General features: G+C 43.6%; 1 protein-coding gene across 7 annotated transcripts in view; it reads right to left on the reverse strand.

Moving 5' to 3' along the window:
- The window catches only part of LOC140185800 (uncharacterized), a 278,871-nt gene that overhangs the window by 92,918 nt on the left and 168,926 nt on the right, over positions 1-17,027 (reverse strand). The gene's annotated exons all lie outside the window — the stretch shown is intronic.

Here is a 17,027-nt window from a genome sequence, read left to right on the forward strand (position 1 = left end):
CAAGTTCCTAGGTGTCAACATCAATAGCCGGGCAGTCTGGAGTTCCCTGTCTTACCAACTTCAAACAGAAGTGCTCCCACATCTCCCCCTCCCCTACTTTGGCCAATCCGCTCAATCAGTTTTATTGCTATTTTCATAAGAACAATCAACATCTATCTCTTCTCACTTCCTCTGATCCCAATATACTGAGCCCCTATCCTTCTCCCTTTTACAACCACTCCAATGTTACCCCCCGTTTCACCCCAGTCCCATTCACCTGCTTCAGCGTCCACCGCATCCACCACCCCCCCCATCCCATACTTTCTGTGAAGCAAGAAGACATTCACAAACTATGTGGAAAACAGAACATGAGGAAAGCTGCGGGCCCTGATGGTGTCTCACCTGGTAACCTAAGGCACTGTGCAGATCAGCTAGCACCTGTCTTCACTGATATTTTTCACACCTCATTGCAATTATGCAGATTTCCAGACTATAAAGTTTCTACAATTGTTCCAGTTCCCAAGAAGACAAGATCACTGAGCCTAATGATTATAGCCAGTGGCTCTGACTTCAGCAGTTATGTAAACTTTTGAAAGTCTGATGTCGACTCTATGTTATGTCCAGTACCGATCCTCTTGTTGACCTGCTACTGTTTGCTTACAGAGCAAATCGCTCAGTTGAGGATGCAGTTAATTTGTATCTTCCTTATATTCTTCAACATTTGAGCTCCCCCAACACCGATCTTGTTTGTGGATTTCAGCACCACCTTCAACACCACTGTTCCGAGTTGCTCCTCAGCAAGTTAACCCACCTCGCTGTACCTTGAAGGTTCTGTCAGTGGATTACAAACTTCCTGACAGGTAAGGTTAGCATGCAAGGCTGGGCCGCTACTTGTCCGCTCCAATGGCTTTTAGCACAGACTCTCCCTAGGGCTGTGTTCTTTCATCCCTCCAGTTCCCATTTTATACAAATGACTGTAGCCCCACAGGAAAATTCATTAAAATCCTTAAGTTCATAGATGACATGACTGCCATTGTTCTCACCTCTTATAATGATGTGCCCTGTTATCAAAGCGAGATAGTGCTCTTAACAACAGAACTTAATGCTATCAAGACAGTGGAAATGAGGATCGACTTCCACTAACAACTTCCTGCCTGTACCCCCCACCCCCAGGAAATTAATGTTCAGGTTGTATCTGTGGTAGAGCCATTCAAACTCCTGGGGACTGCCATTACCAATACATTGAAGTGGGAGAAGTACGTAACGCTTAATACTGGGAAAACCCAACAGAGATTGTTCATCCTACGCCAGTTTGGGACACTTAACATCTCAGGGTGGAACGTGATGAACTTTACTCAACCATCATCGAGAATGTTGTGACCACCTCGATCACCGTTTGGTTTCCCCCTGCCTCCTTCCTCTCCAAGTCCAGGTTGCAGTGAGCAGTCCACGCAGTGGAGAAAATCATTGGCCGTCAGCTACCGACATTAAAAGTCCTGTTCATTGCCAGAGTGAAGAAAAGAGCTGGAAAAATTACTTCTGACTCCACCAACCCTAGCAGTCACCTAGTCACCAAAATGCCATAAGTCCATCACCATCAGGACTACACATCATCTCTGAAGCATTTCTCCTGCAGCTATCCAGCTTCTCAACAAAATTCATTCAGGTGTAATACCCTAACTGTCCCTGAATAATGTCTCCCTGTCCTGTTGATAATTATTTAATCTGTTCATACGTTCTTAGTTATTTAAGTTTGATTATTGACATTTGCGCTAATTGTTGATTGCTCATGGCTGTTTGCACTATCGGCTTATAAATTGTTGGATGCTATTGTGTTGTCTGTTATGACACTGTCCTGTGTTTTATGCTTGGCACTGAACCACAATCAATTTTGCTGTCACAAACACAAGAACTTCTGCAGACCCTGGAAATCCAAAGCAACACACACAAAATGCTGGAGGAACTCAGCAGGCGAGACAGCATCTATGGAAAAGAGTGAACTGTCGACGTTTTGGACATGGTGTGTTTCGCATACTGACAATAACGTGATTCAGATTCTGAGGATCTATCCTGGGCCCAAAATATCGATGCAATTACAACAAAGGCAGACAGTACCTACATTTCATCAAGAGTTTGAGGAGAATTGGTATGTCACCAAAGACATTCGCAAATTTCTACAGGAGTCCTGTGTAGAGTATTCTGACCAGCTGCATCACTGTCTGGTATGGAGGGGCCACTGCACAGGATTGGAGTAAGCTTGCAGGAAATCATAAACTCAGCCACCTTCATCATGGGCACCATACTCCCCAGCTTCAGGGACATCATCATAAGGCAATGCCTCAAGGCAGCGGCATCCATCATTAAGAACCCCCATCACTCAGGACGTGTCCTCTTCTCATTGCTACCATCAAGTGGCACAGGAGCCTGAACACACTCACTCAATGATTCAGGAACAGCTTCTTCCTCTCTGCCATCCGATTTCTGAATGGACAGTGAACCCAGGAACACTTCCTCAGTATTTTTCCCTCTCTTTTTGCACTACATATTTATTTTTATATACACATTTCTTGTAATTTATAGTTTTTAATTAATATGTATTGCAATGTATGGCTGCCACAAAACAACAAATTTCACAACATATGCCAGTGATATTAAATCTGATTCTGATTTAATACAAAAAACCTTAGCAGGTGGGAAACTGGTTTTGTCAGCACTACCTGTCTTAAAGACTTTGCTCTGTTTGTCACTTTGACTTGGAAATAGGGTTAGCCGGTACATCTCGTATATTGGGCTAAATTGGTTTGTCCCATACGGGACCACCCTTGTCCCATATTTCCCCCACTAAGGTAGAGCGTTACTATGAAACCGTTCATAAGCCGAAATGGCGTAAAGCACAGTAGCAATTACCATTAATTTATATGGGAAAAATTTTTGAGTGTTCCCAGACCCAAAAAATAACCTACCAAATCATACCAATAACACATAAAACCTAAAATAACATTAACATATAGTAAAAGCAGGAATGATATGACAAATACACAGCCTATATAAAGTAAAAATAATGTATGTACAGTGTATCAGAATCAGGAAAACCGATCTGTAGAAAAAAAAAATTGGCACGTACACGCATGTGCACGTCATGTATGCACATGTCACGCATGCACACACAGGTGCCCGTGCAAGGCTTCATGGTCATGGTAGTCTTTCTCGGGGTAAACACAAGTGTCCATTTTTGACTGCTACTTTTGTCCCTTATTTGGGAGCGAGAAAGTTGGCAACCCTACTTGGAAACTGTCTACTAGCAAGTTTGACCATCCAGCTATGGCTAAAGTTGCTCAAAGCAGCAGATCCATGTCACTAAATTCCAGGCTAAGCTTTTCTGAATGAATAGCCTGCCTGTTGAAGGAGTCACTCAATATACATGGCTGCTCCAGTCAAGTTCTGATCAATATTAGCCGCAGGATATTGAAAGTTTAGCAGTGTTAATAACACTGAGGTATATCAATGTGTTGCTACCCAATTCATGACCAAACTTGAACACTACCCAAGTTTTTCTGTTGTCGTAACTACCGCTTCACTTTCTGAGGTGTTATGATAACCCTCACTTCAGGTTTTATGATGGATAATTACTGATAAGCAGGTGAAGACAGTGGGGTTAGAAAAACACCCAGATTAATGCCTGTCATCATGTGCTGGAGCTGGGATGAATGCCCTCCAACAACTACAATACTGTGCAAAAATATATATAACTAGGGTGCCAAGACATTTGCACAGTGCTGTGGTAATTTTATGTATTGCACTGTATTGCAGCCACAAAAAAAAACAAATTTCATGACATATGTGAGTGATGATAAACCTGATTCTGATATGGGTCTCTACTGTGGACTGAGAGTGGAAAGAGGGCAGGGAGAGGGGAATCACAGTTGTGGAAAGAGGAAGGGGGAGGGGAGGGAGCAGGAAGCACCAGAGAAACATTCTGTAATGATCAAGAAACTAATTGTTTGCTATCAAATGACTTTGCCTGGTGTCTCAAGGCTGAGTGAGTCTTCACCAGCATTACTCCCCACGCCTGGCAGTTCTTCTCGGCCACCTGTCCCACACCCCTCCCACAGCACTCCACCCTCACCATTCCTTACATCCTTTGCTCCCGCCAGATTTACAAACTCGCTCTCCACTTCACATTGACAAATGCAGTACTGTGCAATAGTCTTAGGCACCCTAGCTATATCCAGTATATATGTGCCTAAGGCTTTTACATAGTACTGTATAAACACCTGTATTTGTACAAGGTATGTCTCAAATTGGTGGAGGGCATTTTCCTATGATTTCCATTCACTGCAGTTTTATCAGGATTCCTGGTGCAACACTGAATCAAAGCAGTACTCTCACTGTGCTCCTGAACTTAACTTGTCCAGATCTACGGTGATGTATAGAGATATAGATAAGGATTAGCTTTATTTGTCACATGTACATTGAAACAGACAGTAAAATCCATTGTGTGCATCAGATCAAATCAGTGAGGATTGTGTTGTTCAGCCTGTCAATGTCACCACGAGCCCGGCACCAAAATATTACGCCCACAACTCACCGACCCTAACCTGATTCATCTTCAGAATGTGAGCACCCAGGAGGTCCTGAAGAGAACGTACAAAGTCTTTACAGGCAGTGACGGGAATTGAACCTGTTCAGCAATCACTGGCATTGTGAAGCGATGCACTAGACGCGAAGCTACCTTACCGCTAGAGACATGACAGAGCACAGGCTGAGTACCAGTGAGCGGGCACTGCCAATAAAATGCACTAGACATGAAGCTACCTCACCGCTAGAGACATGACAGAGCACAGACTGTGTGCCAGTGAGCGGGCACTGCTAATAAAATGCTCTGACTTGCTGATGATTGGAGAGTAGGATACTGGGGCAGAAAGTAGCAAACAACAATCTGCTGGAAGAACTCAGCGAAAGGAAAGTAATTGTCAATATTTCAGATTGAAATCCTACATCCGGCAATAATTAGGTCATATTTGGCCTGCTTGTTGTGCTCAGGACATAGCTGGTAACTTTCTATTTGGTTAGGTTGATGAGTTTGGTACAATGTAGGCAGGCAAGCCTTGCTCTGGAAATTTTGTTTTCTGCTGGTACATAGCTAGTGAGCTGAGAATGGGTCCAGAGTTAAGGCTGATTTATACTTGTGCGTACTAGCTTATGCCACAGCCTACGCAAGTGGGCTACGCCATTGTGAGCATTTATACTTGTGCGTTGGTGTGTCTGCGTCACTCTGCAATTCACCGCCAAAACGCTAGTTGGCGGTGGGATTTCGATGCCACTGTGTTGAGTTTCTTCATGTGAATCTCAACACAAAGAAACTCAAACTTCAAACAACGGCGACTGAAACTGAAGGAGGGTGAATTTTCTGTGCTTGTCCGGCCACTGAGAGACATGGACGAGGAAATGCATTTCAAATATTTTTGGATGTCGGCAGGTAGATTTGATGATTTGGTTCATCGTCTCCAACCATTTATTTTGCATCAGTGTACACACAGTATACTCAGAGACTGGCAATCACCATTCGAGTTTTAGCTTCAGGTGGAAGTCAACAGACTGTAGCAGCTAGCTACAAACTGGCGTCAAGCACAGGGTCCTCCATAATTTCGGAAGTCTGTAAAGCTTTATGGAAAGCATCGCAGCCAGAGCTCCTTCCCTGCCCTTCAGTCGCCCAATGGCAAGCTATTGCAGCGTGGGAGGAAATGTGATGCTACCAAGTGGACCAATCACAGTTGTTGCGGTCTGCGTCGCCGCAACGCGTAGTTACATTTTGGGAGAGGTGCATGTTAGGTTCTGGCGTAGGATTCAGCGTAGGGTTCATGGCTACGCCATACTTACAGCGTACATTTGATGCACAAGTATAAATCAGCCTTTAGTGCTATGTTCATTGTGGATGACCTCCAGTCTTCCTGATAATTACATTTGTATGAAGTGCACTGGGCTTAAAAGTTTTGTTGCTATGGAGCAGATTAGACATCTTTTGAAAGGCACCTAATAAATGGTTGATGAAAAGGGCACTTGAAGTTCAAAGTACATTTATTATCAAAGTATGTACACATTGTACAACCTTGAGATTCGTCTCCTAACAGGCGGCCACGAAATAAAGAAATCCAAAAGAACCCATGAAAAACAGACCGTCAAACACCCAAAGCGCAGAGAAAAAACAAATCATGCAAACAATAAACGCAAACAAATAGTGTTCTGACCTGAAGTCCACAGAGAGTCCGTCCCCAGACCCTTAGTTCAGCACACAGCCGAGCGGCGAGCTGAATGGGCCCCGACATCCTCTGATGTTTTTAGTCTGGCCCTGCGCCTAAATCGTCATTCAAACATTGGGTTCAGTCACTTCTGGGGCCCTGTGGTTCAGTGGCTCTGGAGCCTAAATCCCCCCGCCTCAATTCAGCCTGTACCCAACCTTTCTGGTTCGGCCCAACACTTAAATTGTCAGCCAAACATTGGGAACAGTGGCAGCGATACGCTCTGGCTCGCCGGCCTGGACCCCGCTGCCTTGATTCGGCCCGTACCCGACCTTTCCAATTTGTCCCAGTTCCACTGTGACCGTTCATGTGCAAACACAGTCATTGCACCAGCAGAATGCAGAGGAAACAATCTGCAATCTTTGTCAGACCTGTCCACGTTTATGAACCTGGGAATTAGAGAAGGTATGTGAAGTGATAGTCTCTGCTCTTTAGGAAAACTAGCTCCTGGTTCAAACCAAAGCTATGTTGTAGATAATGAATGAAACCAGTCAAGAGTCCAGTGAAACTCCAGCAAAATTTACTTCTGTCCCCAGACAAAAAGCATAGCCTAGAATATTGCCCCTTTTGGGATATGAAATTTACGCTAATCTTTCCTTGTTAGAGTGTTGCCCAGTACAATCCTCACTGGTTTGATTCGACACAAACCGCATCGTTTTTTGCTGTATGTTTCGATGTACATATGACGAGTCTTTTAAAGGATCTTTAGTCCTTTTGTATATTGTTGAGTTAAATAAACAGTTAGCAACACGATGCTTTAAACCACATCTTGCTAAATCCAGTAAAGGATGGAAATATTGGTTTCCATGGGCACCAGATGCAGACTTTGTGTGTAGTGGTTACCGAGCTGCTTAACCATAATGAGGTGATACTCCAGAACAAAATAATTGGCAGGAGTATAAATGTTACGTTAAATTTGTGATCTCACCCATTCACTGATTAAACAGATGGGATTGAGTAGCTCCCACTGGAATTGCAAGAATTGAAAATAATTCCATGTCAAAGAAAGCTGTGTTTTAAAACTCGGGTACCTCAGTCACAAATGACGTGTTAAAGCTATATATTTTGGGGCACAATGAATTTTTCAAAGTATACCATTTTTTGAAATAAATTCATGGAAATATTGCTGTTGACGTTCTGAAATCTCTGGATGTGTTCATTATGACATGTGACCAGCTCTGCATATTTTCATGGGTAAGATTTCCTGTGGATAATTAAAAGCACAAAATACTTCAAATTTCACATTGATCCAATAATCATTTAATTTGTAATAGTTACGTTGTTTGCTGCTTTTTCACTGGTAAACAGATCTATTGATCAAATGTGGAAGTAAAAAGATCTGTACAACATCAACTATGGGCTTAAAAGACAAAGCAAGTTCCCAGTCCATTCAGATCTGTGCAGCAGTTTTGATATCAGAGTGAATATGGATCATATTATCACAGTTAGAATTTTTTTATATACAGAAATCAGGCTATTTTATCCAAACCAAATCACTAGCAATAAAAACATTAGAAAGCATTGTGCGGTTTGTAGATAAATCACAGACCATTGAAATATATTCCAAAACAGAATTTCGAGGAAATGAGTGAAGGTTATAGTGCAATCAAGGCTGATCAGCTGATGCTGTCTCACTCCAGGGGTCAGGATCTGCCCAAATTATATGAAGAACGTTTTGCCTTACTGTGATTTTAACTCTTTAATGACTTTGGCTGTAGCTCTGGGCTGCAATTATTTATCAGATTATTCAAAGTAAAAAGGCACTTTGAACTGCTTTTTTTTACACATACATCATTCTTATGAGTGAGATGTTTTACACATCCACTGAGAAATTTGTTTACATCCATTACATCCAAAGGAATGGATTTTCAAAGCTGTTATAGTGTAATTTGAAAAGAGCTCAGAGAGTCTGTGTCAAAGATACAATAGTATTTCCTCAGTCCAGCACAACAACTGCTCATTTTGGCACTGGTTGTAATAATTTCCGCAGACTGCATTGGAAATACAATTGCTGTCACTCCTTAGTCAGCGATTCTGCTATTCCTCAGAAAGAGGACACAAGGCAGTGTTAACTGGATGCTGGGAGTGGGGGTGGGAAGTAGAGAGAAGTATTCAGGGTGGGATGATAACCTTCATTAGATCTGGCTTTGAAGGGTTGTGTATTTGTAAAAATAGAGGAAGTTGTTCATTGTCCATTCTAATTTGTGGTTAATGATTTGATCAACATATTAAAACTGATTTTATAAGAGATAAAAATTTACACTATTTTCGCACCATATTTCAAAAACTGAAATTAATATTGCAACATCAAGCCAGATTTTCCTGCTCTTTCTTCCCAGTCTCTAAAGGCATGAAGAAGAAACGTTTTCAAGACCAAACACAGCCAAGCAGCTGTCCGAGTGCATTTGGATGTTATTGCCACCACCTCAAACACAGCACCAAATATTGGATTTTCCTGTCAATATTGCTCATTGTCAGACTCTGTGGCACATTCATTCACTGAGCCAACACACATAAAAGTTGCTGGTGAACGCAGCAGGCCAGGCAGCATCTCTAGGAAGAAGTACAGTTGACGTTTCGGGCCAAGACCCTTCGCGTCAGGACTAACTGAAAGAAGAGATTTGAAAGTGGGACGGGGAGGGGGAGATCTGAAATGATAGGAGAAGACAGGAGGGGGAAGGATGGAGCCAAGAGCTGGACAGTTGATTGGCAAAAGGGATATGAGAGGATCATGGGACAGGAGGCCTACGGAGAAAGAAAAGGGGGAGGGGGGGAAAAGCCCAGAGGATGGGCAAGGGGTATAGTGAGAGGGACAGAGGGAGAAAAAGGAGAGAGAGTGAAAGAATGTGTGTATATAAATAAATAACGGATGGGGTATGAGGGGGAGGTGGGGCATTAGCAGAAGTTTGAGAAGTCAATGTCAGAAGTCAATTTCTTTCACTGAGCCTCCAACTTGTTTCTGAGCTTTCTAATCCCATGTTTTTGTTTTCAGAACTTTGTGAGTTATGTGTAAGTGGATCTGGAGAACAGAAACAGACACTTAAATAAAGGGGCAGAGTTTGCTTTCACAATAATGCTATGGCTCACGTCACATATGGAGCCTTTATATCCAAATGCTACAGAATTTTCTGACAGGGTCAGATATAAGTTTTGTGATAACTCTGGGAAAACGGAAGCCTATCTATGTTGTACTGTCACTGTATAAGCAATGGTACATTAAGGGCTAAAAATAGTAACAGAGAAGTTACTAATCACATAGCATGTGTACATTGAATCACTTCACAATGAACGACATCAAGAAGGTATAAATTGATCATTCCGAGAAACAGCAGGGAGGTTAAGGAGAGACACATGTATTTAATTTGCTTCAAAAACAGTTTACCCTCAATGAGACTTACGGGAAGATGCTGTTTCCTGCTTGGCATTTGGTCAGCTGCAGAGTCAGTATCCAGGGACCACCACTCATTGACGTTTCACTTCCTTAGCCCTGGTACATCTCCTGGTGGTGGAGCAGTGGCAGAGACGTCTCCCTGTCTCCCCCGCGGCAGCTCTCAATAGAGTTACTCGGCCCCCAATTTCTGTCCTTTCTTCTCAGCCACAGTCAAAAGCTGCCCTTTTCTCCCTCTTCAGCCATCTCTCTGGTGGCCCTTCCGAGCCTCGCTCCAGTCACTGCCACACCACGGAGTAACCTTGTCGTCGATGCGCAGACCTACCTCCACAGGGTAGGCGACGGTCCTCCAGTCAGCTGCCAGGTCTGAGTACCTCAGCCTCTTCCGCTCATGGGCAGCCTCCACTCCTTCCTCCCGTGGGACGGTTAACTCAGTGAGGAGGACTGTCTTGGTGGCCATGGACCCCAGTACTATGTCGGGGTGGAGAGATGTGGTGGTGATTTCTTCGGGGAAATTGCAGCTGTCTGCTGAGATCTACCCTCATGTTCCACTCTTGCCTGTGGAGGGGAGTCATAAAGGAGCTCTTGGGTGGGTGTATCATCGCTCTTACCAGCCTTAACAAATGGGATGAGTTGTTGTCCCACTGGGGAAAGGCCGCTTCTCGCATCCCACCTGCAGGTCTCTGGGATCTCCTCCAGCTTCTTCAGGACCTGGTCATGCCCTTGGGCCAGCGCAGTCTGATTACGAGACTGATGCAGAAAGTCTCTAACTTTTTGAGGACAAGCTCTAAGCGGAGGACCCAGACCAACATTTCTTACAGAGTTAAAGGCCCGTTTATGACATCTCAATCACTATGAACAGTCCCATCATTTCTAAGGATCAAGTTCAGATCTCTGCTTTGCTGAATCAGAAGATGGATTAGAATTGGACAAGAAAACTAGAAGCTACATTGCAAGACCCAAAACAGTTGCTGCTGGACTCATTTTCGTATAGATTATGCTGATGCAGGCATTGGTACCGTATTGCAATGCGTAATCTTACATCGCTGATACACTTTGGTCACCCTGTATGTACAAGGACGGCACAATAGGAAGGTGGGGGAGGAGATGGAAGAGAGCTAGAAGGTGACAGGTGAAGCCAGGTGGGTGGGAAAGGTAAAGGGCTGGAGAGAAAGGCATCTGGTAAGAGAAGAGAGTGGACCATAGGAGAAAGGGAAGGAGCAGGGGATCCAGGGGAAGGTGATAGGCAGGTGAGAAGAGGTAAGAGGCCAGAGTGGGAAATAGAAGGGGGAGGGATTTTTTTTTACCGCAAGGAGAAATCGATACCCGTGTTATAACTGAAATGGAGAAGCTCGGCTGGAGGTGCAGCTTGTCTTGCACTGAAAGTGTTCAGCTAGGGTGAGCTCTGCTCCCTTTGCCTTTGCTGCATCCAGTGCTCATAACCAATTTTCGCCATTACCTGGAGTGGATCAAAGTGGATTAAGATTGGTTTCTGTGAGGATGGAGTCCTTGGAAGAAAGCTGTAAGGACAGGAATGTTTCTGCCTGGTCCTTCACACACAGATGATAGGCACCAATGTTTTTGTGAATAATGTTATTATGGCTCTGTTCTGGGTCTATCCCATCCAGAGCAACATGATGCAGTGAGGTGATTGGACGAGAATTGTGTGGTGATCTCTTCTCCCAGTAAACATGGACAGCGATTCCGCCTCAGGTAAAATGATGAAGATGAGGTTTATCCCTTCTGTCGGTTAGTTCACGATCTGATAGACTCAATTTGGCAGCTGCTTCATTACCTTGCAGTTCATTCCCCTCACAGATGCTGCTCAACCCAGTGAGTTCCACAGTTGCAAGTTCTCTTGTGCAAGGGTCTATGTCTCTGATGTTTCATAATGTATAAGATCATGAGGCATATTGAAAGGGTGAATGCATATAGTCTTTTTATTATTTATTGAGATACTGCATGGTCTAGGCCTTTGCAGTCCTTCGAGCTGCACTGCCCAGCAATCTCCCGATTTAACCCTAGACTAATCACGGGCCAATTTATACACGGACCAATTAACCAGTACGCCTTTGGGCTGTGGGAGGAAACCAGGGCACCCGGAGGAAACCCACGTGGTCACGGGGAGAACAAACAAACTCCTTAGAGACAGGGTCGGGAATTGAACTTCAGGACACTGGTACTGTGAAGCGTTGTACTGACCACTACGCTACCGTGCCACCCTTTACTCAGGGAAGGGGAACTCAGAATTCCAAGGCACAGTTCTAAGGTGAGAAGTTAAAGATTTATAAGGGACTGAGGCGGGGGCGGGGGCAGGCGGGATGCAGCAACTTCACGGAAAGAACGGCACCCATATAAAAGAAGTTACACGAGGAAGTGGTTGAGGCAGGTGTCATAATATCATTTAAAAGACATTTGGTTAAGGAAGGATTTAGAAGGATATGGACCATAGTTGGCATGGATCTGATGTCAAGAACCTGTTTCAGTGTTCTACCAAAGGAGGTGTAAGGTGCTCCTTCCCTCCACTAGCCTGCAGGTCACCCTTGGGGAAGGTGTAGCATCTGCTTATCTCCCCCACCCCCCACCACCCCGATCAAGCCCACGTGAAGCCATGGGAGCAGGTGGTGGATGATCGTATGAGCAACTGGTGCATATCACAAGTCCTGGTTATGCGACCACTGACGCCAGGCAGACAATCTCTGAAGAGTATTGATAATGGCTGGAGTCACCCGTCTTGTAAAGACACTGCCCAGAAGAAGGCGACAGCAAACCACTTCAGTAGAAAAATTTGCCAAGCACAATCCTGGTCAAGTCAAATCACTTTTTATTGTCATTTCGACCATAAGCTGCTGGTACAGTACACAGTAAAAACAAAACAACGTTCCTCCAGGACCACGGTGCTACATGAAACAACACAAAACTACACTAGACTATGTGAGACAACACAAGGCTACACTAGACTACGTAAAATAACATAAAAATAACTGCACTAGACTACAGACCTGCACAGGACTACATAAAGTGCACAAAACAGTGCAGATTAGTACAATAATTAATAAACAAGACAATAGGCAGAGTAGAGGACAAATTACAATATAATAATAAATGATGTAGGTGTCAGTCTAGACTCTGAGTATTGAGGAGTCTGATGGCTTGGGGGAAGAAACTGTTGCACAGTCTGGTCGTGAGAGCCCGAATGCTTCGGTGTCTTTTGCCAGATGGCAGGAGGGAGAAGAGTTTGTATGAGGGGCGCGTGGGGTCCTTCACAATGCTGTTGGCTTTACGGGTGCAGCGTGTGGTGTAAATGTCTGTAATGGCAGGAAGAGAGGCCCCGAAAAGACCTGGAACCCCCACGTCATATGACATGGCTCAGAGCAGACGATTATTGTATGACTCTTCCAGTGCACTTGACAGGGAAGGAGAACATACTATACCTCAAGATCACCCACTGGTGACGTTCAGGAACAACCTGACTTGTACGAGTGAGTAAATAGGCAGACTGGTCAAATTTATGAAAGGCAAAAGGAGTTATCATGAAGCATAACTCTTGATGGGTAATGTTGATTAACAGACCAGGATAATCTTGAGACTACAGAGGTTGGTTTTATAGTTTTGTTGTTAACAATAACCTTTGACCTTTTTGACTGTTGTATGTTCTTGTCATGGAGTCATGCAAAACAGAACCAGGCCTTTTGGCCCATCATATGTAGTGAGTATCCATCTATACTAATCCCACTGATTACCACATGATCTGTAGCTTTCTATGTACTGGCATTCAATAATTCACCTAGAAACATAACTGTAAGAACACCTGCACCTACCACTCACTCAGGTAGTGAGTTATAGGTTCTAACCACCTCTGGATGAGAATGTTCTTCCTCAAGTAACCCCCAAAATCTATGTCCTCTTGTTTTAGATACCTCTGCTGGAGGGAAAAGATCTGACCATCTACCCTATCTATATCCTTCATAACCTTGTATATATTTAGCATAACCAATCTCAGCCTGCTCCATTCCAACGTAAACAATCCCAGCCTCTTAAATCTCGCAGAACTGAAACACTTTATCCTGGACAATGTGCCGGTGAATCTGCTCCTCACCCTCTCTAATGTAATCATATCCTTGTTATATTGTGATGACCAGCCTAACAAGGTTGTATAAAATTGGACGTGAACTTGAAAGCTGTTTCATTCTATGCCTTAACTAATGAAAGAGAGTATCACATGCTTTCTTCACCATTTTATCTACCTGTGCTGCCATCTTCAGGGGACCATGAAATTGTACACCAAAGTTCCTCTGTTGTTCAGTACTCCCTGTAGCCCTGTTGTTCATTATATTTGTCCTACTCTCATTAGTTCACCTAAAGTGTATCATCTGCTATCAGAATTAAATTCCATTCATCCCTATATATCTTAGCAATTGATTAATATTCCCTGGTAGCCTATGACTATCCTCCTCACTGTCAGTAACACTTCTGATTTTCATGTCATCTGGAAACTTTTTAATCATACCTTCTACATCCAAATCTATGTTTTCAAATTGAGGTGGAAAGAGATATGACAAACTCAAGGCATTTGGACTTTCCAGATACAATTGCACTGACACCAAGTATGTTGTATTTGACATAGCACCATCTAACTGGCAAATGGGTAATCGATTCTAATAATATTAGTAATAATGATAATAAGTTAGCTATGAACACAGTGTACATAAGATCATAAGACATAAGAGCAGAATTAAGCCATTCACTCTATCGAGCCCACTCCGCCATTCCATCATGGCTGATCCTGAATCCCACTCAACTCCATACACCTGCCTTCCCGCCACATCCTTCGATGCCCTAACCGATCAAGAAATGATCAACTTCCGCCTTAAAGATATGCACAGACTTGGCCTCCACTGCAGTCTGTGGCAGAGCATTCCACAGATTTACTACTCTCTGGCTAAAAAAATTCCTCCTTACCTCTGTTCTAAAGGGTGACCTCATGTTGGGTGACCTCCCAGTCGATCAGTACTTACGTTTCAATGCCATTTGACCAAGTAAAATCCCTTCACTTATTTAAATTAATTACTGAAAATTACTCTTATTTCCTGCTCTGTTTAAACAATAAAAAGCTCATCTTTTCCACATTCAGTGATATTATCCTAACCCCATGTAAATGAGAATATTGTCATTTCCTGCCAGAATTCTTTGCCTGAAGCTGGCTTAAATTAAGTCATAAACAACATTTTTTATAACTGCTACAAATGAACACTATCATCCCTCCTGGACTCTCTGCAGTCTCTGCTAGGTTTTACCACCTCACAACCTCTCACACTTCCCTTCGGTTGTGAGCAACAGTGCTGCACCCACTTTAATTCACTTTTTTTAGAAAACTAATCACAGTATCTTGAACAATGGTTTTCCACTGCTGCACACAATCCAATTTCTCTCAGAAATAAATCAATGCTGTTTAATCAGTGACTTACCACAGGGACGGACAGTCTGTGATTTTTTGCTGTAGGGTCCAGACGTTAGACCTGCTCTAATGCCCGGTTTGCATATGGCACCCAAAGGGAATGCTTCGCATTCATGGTCCGTGCAGGACCACTGGCTTCCATTACACTGATGAAGCTTGCTTGAGCATGAGTTAAAGAGGACTTCCCCAAAGTGGCCTCAGTCTGGTACATCTGTTCCTAATTTACACTCCCAAGTTCCTGCTTAATAGCATCATAATTCCCCTGCCCCCAATTAAATACTTTTCCATACTGTCTGCTCCTATTCTTGACCAAGGCCTAAGCTTAAGGTCAGGAAGTTGTGGTCACCATCTTCAAAATGCACGTCCGCTGAGAGATTGCCACCTCACCAGGTTCGTTGCCTCGTACTAGATCCAGTATGGCCTCTCCTCAAGTCAGCTTGTCCACATATTGTGTCAGGAATCCTTCCTGGACACACCTAACAAATTTTGCCCCATTTAAACCCCTTGCAGTAAGGAGGTGCCAATCAATATTGGGGAAGTTGAAGTCACCGATGAGATTCAAGTTTATCTTATTTAACACTGGGAACCGAAACCAGGTTCTCCCTTGGTAGCGCAACACTATTACAGCTCAGAGTTTGGAGTTCGATTCCGGCGCGTGTGTAAGGACTTTGTAGATTCTCCCCATGGACGTGTGGGGTTCCTCCAGGTGCTCTGGTTTCCTCCACAGTCCAAAAATGTACTGGTTAGCAGGGTCATTGTCCTGTGATTAGTCTGGAGTTAAATAGGTGGCTTGTTGTGCAGCCCTGTATCTCCAAATAAAATAAAATAACTAAGTTCGTGTGATAATGGAATTTAACCACTAGAGGGTGCGTCCAACACATCAAAGAAGGGGAAAGCTTGAACTCTGGCATGCTTCAAGGATCTCCTTAGCTATCCAAATAGAAGTGCAATGCATTCACAAAATCCTCCAGAGGAGGTAGGTATGAAACTATATTGATAACAGAATTAGTATGTGCACCTTATGCTGAATGGCAGATCACATGTTCATTTCTGTGTTTACTGCTCTGACATTCCACTCTTCACATTCCTCGAACCTCTCATGCATGACCAAGCACACAAGCGATGATATGATGGATAATCTCCCTGTCCTCCATCCAGATGGGCTATGGAAATAAATCTTCAACTTACAGGAGTCGAGTTATTTCTTTTGGCGAATGTCAGAATTCTACTCATTTCAGACATTTTAAAGTTTGAATCATCTCCGAATTAATACTAAAGTACAAAGTGATTTAACAGCGAGGGTGCAAGACACAAGCGACTGCCTTGTGATAATCAGCATGACTGGGAAAACGAGTGGGAGCTAAGGAGGAGGTGCTAAAGAACGAAACACCAGCAAAACACTTTTAGAGAGATTTTTGGAGAAGAGAATGGAAATGCTGCGGCAGCCCATGAATTCTCCACACAATGCTTTCCAGAAATACAATGGGTATACAACTACAACTTCCATGCTCCGAATTGAGAATCAAATGACCTTGCCTGCTGTCTCAGGGATGGGTGTGCCCACACCTGTGCCGCCCCTGCCCCTGGCACTCCTGTGCCACCTGCCCCACAGCCCTCCTGCAGTGCTCCGCCTGCTCCATTCCCAACATCCTTTCCTCCCACCAGATTTACAAACTTGCTCTCTGTTCCATGTTGACAAATACAGTGCTGCGCAAAAGTCATAGGCACCCTAGCTATATAAGTATATGTGTCTAAAAGTTTTGCACAGTCTCTATATGATGGGCACAGAGTGAATTGAGCTGTACCCAGTGGAGCTGTTGGTCAATAGGACATGTATTAACTATTGAATAATAATATCAGGTTTTTTTTGCATTATATTCATATTCCCAAGGTTCAGCACCTT

The sequence above is a fragment of the Mobula birostris genome, chromosome 21 (genome assembly GCF_030028105.1).
Source record: "Mobula birostris isolate sMobBir1 chromosome 21, sMobBir1.hap1, whole genome shotgun sequence".
Classification (NCBI taxonomy): Eukaryota; Metazoa; Chordata; class Chondrichthyes; order Myliobatiformes; family Myliobatidae; genus Mobula; species Mobula birostris.